Genomic DNA, 8,084 nt, shown 5'->3' on the forward strand with positions numbered 1-8,084 from the left:
CGCCGCTCCCCGGCCGCCCTCGCCCCCCTCCCGCCCCCGGCGCTCCCTCTTTTGTGTGTTCATCTATAAATTATTGAAAGAAGCGTTCCCACACTGAATAATGCATACGCTGGCTAACAAACCTTTAGGCTCAAGGCAACGCTACGAGCCCCGTCTTCTGGGGTTTTTTTATTTTGCTTTGGGTTTTTTTTAGGAAGAAAAATATGCTGTCGAGGTGGCTCAGGGAATTTCAAAATGAAGTGGAGAACAAAAGTTTCCCAGAACGAGGAAAAAGCTGGCCCCACCTCGGTCCTGCGGACTTGTTGGCCCCAAACCCTCAAATGGGTTTGACCCAAACCAGCGAAAAATTCCCACGGTTCCTGTCCTCCATCGCACCCYGCTAGCACGCGCCCTGCCAGCGGCAAGGGTCTTGCAAATGAAGCCCATTTTACTTCCACCCCTATATCTATTTCAGCATGGAAAAGTTGGTCCAATTTCATGAAAAAAAAATACCATGGTGTGTTTGGTAGATGAGACCTATGAAAACAGACTGTTAATATCTCTGCCAATGTCAAATTTTTGCTCCCTCTACCCCAGTCTGTAGCACAAGCAGTGAATAAACTGGCTATTCCTTCTGCACATATAAAATCCAAACTGTGACCAATTCCTCTCTCTGTAAGTAAACACCATGAAAATGCAGCTTGGCTATATTTGTCGTCACAGCTACAATCCTACCACATCAATAAAAACAAAGTGTAGGCACTCTTACATCACATGCAAAAAGACAAGACAGATTTTGGTGCTTTACAGCCCAATACATAGGGTCATAGCAAGGGCAAATCAAGAGTAGCACTCACTCCAGACACTTGTCTCAAGGTGTAGCAGGTGGAGGCAGATTTGACATGTGCAGAAACTGTGCGTCAGGCATCTTTTTCACCACCTAGGTCCACTCCTTCTACACAGTCCAGAGGAATCTAGAGAACCTGATGACTATTTCCCTTCAGAGCCCCAGTGGTATAACACATATTATCTATGTTATCTCTCTGTCTCTATTGCCTACATCGATTAGTGCTCATAATCTTAATCCCATTAATTTCGGTAGGCTGCCATATGGCTATATAAGGAAGAGGTAATGATCAACCAAATAAACGTACTGAATGTCAGGCATCAAATTAGTTCATAATGGTCTTGCCAGAAGTACTGTGAAATGTGTAAATGGCAGCTATTGCTAACCAATTTTTCAAAAATCACAATCCTTCAAATTCTACAGTCAATATATAGTGAAAGATATATAGGTATTCCTAATGTCATCCCAAATTCCATTAAACTACAAAGTGAGATCAGAAGAACACTCCAAAACTGGGATGCTACTCGAGGCAAGTTAAAATCATTTTACTAATTCATTTCCAATACCAAAACTCAGATTCTTTTGCAACTTGGCACAAAAGCATACCAGAGTCATAAATCAAGCACAAGGACACGTACAATGCCATAAAAATAGATGTCACAGGTATGATATTTTTTATGATTAAAAACACAGAGTTCTTCCTACTTCATTAATATTTTAATTCTAGGGGCAAACATTTGGCAGAAGTCAGATGCTCTAGGAAGTTTTGTGTTTGTTTTATTTTATCAGTAGGACCTGAACACTTTTTTTTTGCTTTTTGAGATGTTTCAAGGGATTGGGATCCCCCTCCGCCCCCCCCAAAAAAGCTACTCTAGCTTTTACCTTTCTTCCAAAGTTTCAGATGCATTTTCTCAACATTGTCCCACACGCCAACGTTAAACTGAAACAGTCAGTGGATATCTGAGTATGAGGAAAGACAAGAGTAGAAACAGATCGCTTTTGTATGCCTTTTTGATGAATACTTTTCTTTTTTAATAATTAAAACATATTCCTGAGCAAAGAAGAGTAAGCTAAAACAAGTGATGTACACAATTAATGGGAGGAACAGAATAAATTTTTGCACCATTTTAAAAAATCCATTATAATGTGTTAGGCATCATACAAATACCTATGATTCAATCAAATTCACAGGTCTTATCTGATCCAATTTTTTAAGCTGATTTAAAAGCAAGAAACAAGCTTTAAGTATTTACAGATGAATCCTGTGAATCATTTCATTCAGGTTTATTATTTTCACAGTATTCAAAGAGCAATTTTTATCTAAAAGATACTATATTCCCTTTGCTCCTTCATATACATAAGGCATACTATTATTGGCAGAACAAAGAGAGAATATGTATATGTCATTACCTTTGATAGTACTATTGTATTAAGAATATTACAGCATAGCAAAGGATCTGTAAGGTATGCTATTATACTGATTTGTTCTGTTCTGCAGTAATGTGGAGGAAAAATATGCATCATTATTGTTTATCTGTGTATACAGTGCCAGAAGAAATACATGACAATTTAATACATTTTCACGCACAGGGACACAAAATTCAAAAAGCCTAACTTATGTTGCTATGCCCAATATTAATTTATGCTACCCCACAATTGCTGCAATTCACACTGGCAGAGTCTGGCCTCAGTCCAACATTAATCTTTCTGCTGTAATCAAGAGTTCCGTGCAGAGAATAAGACTGCACTACAGCTTGGTAGTTATTGCACTTCTAGACCACAAATTATTCCATTTCTCTTTTTACTCTTCTGCTCCTCCCTTCTTGCTTCAATTTTATTTCTATTAGCCCCTCAAGGCTATCTCACCCAACTTCCCATAAGATCAGGAACTCCCTTTAAATCAAGTGCAATGTTGCAGTAGTGGGCACTCGGACATAATCAAGTGAAAGGACTATGGTTACTATATCATTTCAAATGTGCTAATATATGGTTCAGAATACACATTTCCCTTTTTCTTCTGTTCTCTGTTGATTACAGTGCTGGAGACCCTTAGATACCACAGTAGCAATGAATTCTTTGTCTCCACAACTAAGTTTTTTCTTCCAGTGTTTATGTTGCTTTAGGGAGTTAATATTTTACTCATTTTACCAGCCAGGCTCAGTAAGACATCTCTGTTAAAGAATCTGGCTCTAATACTACTCTTCAGAATATGACTGGCACTACATAATGAGGTACTTAAAAGAATAAAATATACCATATCCTCAATTAGTTCTTTCACACAACATACACAAATAGCACATTTGTTCATTACTTGCACTGCAACAGGCAAACCAAAAGAAGTTCAGACTCTGGAGAAATGCAGGCCTTTTATACTTCCTTGGGAAAGTATGCAAAACCACTGTCATTTACCACTGAGTTTAGGATAAACTGCAGTAAAAACAGTAATGATATTTATATTTGGAGAATAATTTATTGTATCAGAGTATGGACCTAGTCAAAAAATAGGATAAAAATACCAGGTATGGGTTTGTTTTGGACTTGAACATTTCTCCATGCCTTTGGGGAAGAACAGGACTCAAACAGGAAGACTCTTCAAATCAGCAACAAGAAAAAGGATGGTATGGAGAGAAAGCCTCTCGATAAGATACTGCTTGAGACTGGAGAGCCCTTACTTTTATTCTTGGTTCCACCATAGATTTCCAAGATACGCTTGGCCGCATCGCTCTTTCTGCCCACCCCCCTTTCGCAGTATAACAAGGATAATTTCACTTTCTTTCTCCAACAGTTTGTCTTTATTTAGAATGGAGCAATTTTGGAGCAGGCAATGCCCCTTTTTATGGATGTGCCAAGCAATAGCAAGCACTGTGGATCTCCAGTTTGGATACTGTTATCATAATTAACTCATGAAGGAAATGAATTGGATTCACAGAATTACTCACATTACTGTGCCACTGGATTAACTCCATTGTGTATTCAAGAATCAGTGTATTATTTCTGCATATGCAATTTTCAAACTATGCTAACAGTAAATGCCAGAATTATAAACCCTGGAAATATCAGGTGCTAAATTCTGGCTAGCATATATATTTGCCCAGATCAGGTAACAGTCTGAGGGCATGGCTGGCTAATGTCTCACTGGGATCTTATCAGGAATACTCTGGAGGCAAATCAGATAGTGGGCTAACAATTAATGTAATTTTGCACAATTAAGTTAACACTGACTTGCAGAACAACTGGAAAGGAAAAACTTTAGGACAACAGCTCAAAAATTATCAAGACATACTAGCTGTAAGTTCAAGTATCTCATACTCCAATAATGTGTGGTAGCAAACTGTTATATGAAGAAACATGTTAAGAAAAGAATTTTAAACATTCGAGTATGGCAGCATGTTGTTTCACATCAAACATAGCTCTCACATATCTTAATTTTTAGGTAAAAACGGGTATTTCTATGGACTCAAGGCTTTTAGCAGGTAGATGTTGCTCAAGTTCTTATAGCAAATATATTTTTTATAACTTTTTTATGACATCAGCATGAATGGAAAATAGGTGCATGAAAGAACTGTGGGATCAAAGCAACAATAGTGGATAAGTCATTATATCTGTAATGCTACAAATCTTACTAGAAGGCTCCACTTGCACTTATGATTAAACTTGTATTAGACAAGAAACTTAAACTTACTGGATCATAATGATTCCTGCTGAAGATTCCAGCAAATAAGAATAGGAGATCCATGTTTCACGGGTAGCAGCTGTCTTGGTTCATAATTTGATGGTAAACAAATACAGCTTCCCAATGAACCTTTGGGCCAAAATCAGCATATTGCACTGCCATCATCTTGTCACTCTGCTGACAAAGACAGAAAAACCAGGATAGACTGTTTTGTGGCACCAGACAAGACTGGTCAAGAGAGGAAGCAATCTGATTCTGACAGATCTAAGCTCATGACACATATCAGAACTATTTCAGAGGATTCAGATATGAGGCAAAAGTTTTGATTGTCCTCTTTTCTACAACCATGTAAGTACAAATCCTGGAAGAATGCATGCTTTTTTAAAAATCAATCTTGATAGCCTTACATATCAGACAAAACATTTCAATAAAGAGAATTAGACTGACAAAAATGAGAATCTATTCAACTTGATTCTTTATGGCTTCAAGACCAGATTCAGAAGGGAGCTAGATGCCTAGAAGTTTTACATGCCATTTGTATAGATCCACATGGGAAATATTATAAAACAAACTGTTCCTAAATAAATTTTATACTCATAAAAGTTCATTAAACCTCTTCATTTCAGAGATATTGTTATCTGATCTCAGGGGTGTACAAACCACAAAGTTAACACAGGAAAAAATGTTCTCAGCTTGAACATACATGAAGAATTAACAGACCTTGGCAGGGTGCAACAAAAGTTACTACTACAAAAGGCTGGACAAAAATAGGTTCTCACAATTATCAAATAAACTAACTATTCCTGTGACTAATTTTGAACTAGCTAGCAGTGTAGAAAGAATGTTATGATAGTTTTTGTTTTGGTGTGAGGTAAATGTATAGTTGTTTTGTTTTTGTTCTCCAGGTAGTATTTAGCAAGGAAAACCTTTCCAGAATGGAAATGCCATTTCTAGAGGGCTGCCACTGAGAAGTAAATTGGTCTGGGGTTAGGGACTAGATAGGAATCAAGAAATTCAAATAGGTATGATGAAGGCAAGTATAATATAAAAAATTGGTTGAATACTATGGTATGCATGGAGATATTATAAATACTTTGGAAACATCCCCTTTGAAGGAGACCCATATTTCATGACATTAGTGATCATTTTCAGTAATACCTCAGTCAAGTGAAGCACTCAGGTACTATGCTAATTAACACAATAAACTAATACACCCTATACATCAGACCTAACCTGCTGAATAAATCTATCCAGACTGTTGTCTTTTCTTCCGAGAAAATGGAAAATAGCATTTTGGGAATCATACACTGTTCTGCCAGTGTTTCTTCTCATGTTTGGGCAGTTAGCACATCCGGGTGAGTGAAGGAATTACAGCCAGAAGCACCCTTTCTTGGTGGATGCAGCAGGACAGGTAAAGCTCTAAGATAAAACCATCATAGCTTCAGTAGTATAGTCCAAGAAAGAGTTCCCAAATAGGCCACATCATAGGGGCAGCTCAAATAGGCCACATACACAGATCAGATAGAGTGAGCTAATGTACTCGGGGGATAGAGTAGCTCCTGTGAAAGGCAATCTCTGGAAAATACTTGGTTAAAATTAGTCCATTCCTACCTCATTCATACTCCAGGACAGTAAAAAAGCAGACTCCTTAGCCAACCCTAAATTTAGAGAACTCTTGTTTCAGCTGCAGTTTACAGTAGCAAATTCCTCATATCTCTGTGTATAAAGCTGCGAACTCCTCTTGCATTATTAGGTGTCTCAGGTGCCTACTGTTGAAGGCAAACAGGGGCAGGAGTTTTCATAAACTAAACCAGTTGTAGTTTATGAATACAATTATCTTTTATATGAGATGTTGAAAACTGAATTAAAATTAGCTCTTTTAAGAATTTGCCACTATACTTGTGTCAAAACTCTGTCAGATATTAGGAAGTGGAAATTCCAACCCAAATGTTAGCCTCAGCATGCAAGCTGAGGGTCAAAAGTCTTAATGAGTATTTTGCTAAACTCAGAGTGTTAAGTAAGTGAATCTAAGGGTCTAGGTAGTTCAGACCCTTTCAGTCTAACAAGGAGTATTTATTTCCCATGCTAAGGTCAGAAGTCTCACTGAATTGTTCAGGATTAGGCCTGTTCAGCTAATTAGTTGGGACTAGAACCTTCAGTAGCCAGCAGGTAACTTGCCCTACAGGATACAGAGCTAAGCATACGATTTATTTGGGAACAGTTTGTTTTATATCTTCCCCATTTCAATCTCTATAAATGGCACATAAAGCTATTAGGCATCCAGCRACCATCTGAATCTACTACAGATCAAGTTGAAAATCGACTCTCAATTCTGTCAACATAATTCTGCAACCCSATTGGCTGAAAGGGCCTAATCCTGAAGAATTCAGTGAGGTTTCTGAACTCAAGATGGGCTATAAATTCCTCTTTGCTAACTGAAAGGGCCTAATCTACATAGGCCCTTAGATCCCCTTACCTGACTCTCAGAGCTCAACAACACCCTCCTCCTGAACACAGCAGTTTCACACAAGGAATTACTGACGCAGCAGTTGTTGTGAAAGCACCCTCTGCACTAGCTGTGCCCTGTACATTCGCCCAACTTCTCTGTGCCACCTTCTCAACACAGTATGAAATGGATTCATCAACAATCATTGCACACAGCCACCAGGCTAACAATATAGCAGTTTCTATGCACAAGCAAAAACAATAAACTGAGGCTAGACTGAAGCTATGCCCTAAACATTAAAACATCCTGGTCTGTTGGCTGTATTGTCATACCATTGTCTTTCTGATCTGTTGAACATGCACTTTCTTAGGTAGAATAATTGTACATCGTTACAGTTATAAAATTAATAACAGTTACAGGAATAGGCTCCCTTCTGATTAAAATGACCTTTACAGTGCAAACTCATGTTCAGGAACGTTCTTAAGGAGCTTTAATAAAGCAACAGCCAGGAGGACTATGTATAAAAATCCAGCATACCTTTTTACTGGGACAGGCTTGTATTTCTCTCAGCCATGCATATTCCAGGCAGCCACCTGCAGATATTCTGGGAAAGTATTGGAAAGTAACATCTTCCATTTTTCCCTTTCCTGAATGAAAACAAAAGAATCCTGAGTTGCCTCAAGCAACTGCCCTAAAATGGAGAATGAATATTCAAGAACAAATTTAGTGCTGATGAAGGTTCTCTAGAGACTAAAGTTCTCTCTTTATCCATTGCCAAGTAGCACGGAAAGCAACAAAATACATTTCTGGGTACTACTGTCCTGTTATGTCTCTGTGCTGTCTTGGTCAGGGAGAATGTTCTGGGATTATTTCATGTACCCTATGATGAAATGCTTGTAAAACTCAGCGCTTCATTAAGAGAACTGCAGAGATGCTGCAACTGCTGCTAGTACTGAAATTAAGCAAACAAACTAAAGCTACTTCATTCCTGAATGAGATCACCCTCTCAGGGGTTAACTCACATACATTAAAGTATTTGGTTTTATAAAGATATATTTAACATCACAGCTTTAACTGATTAATCTTAATCTTGCTGAGTATAACCATATAAGCCAGCTTTGGACTGAAAAGCTAAGACA

This window comes from Apteryx rowi, unplaced genomic scaffold, assembly GCF_003343035.1.
Source record: "Apteryx rowi isolate R43461 unplaced genomic scaffold, aptRow1 scaffold_397, whole genome shotgun sequence".
Taxonomy (NCBI): Eukaryota; Metazoa; Chordata; class Aves; order Apterygiformes; family Apterygidae; genus Apteryx; species Apteryx rowi.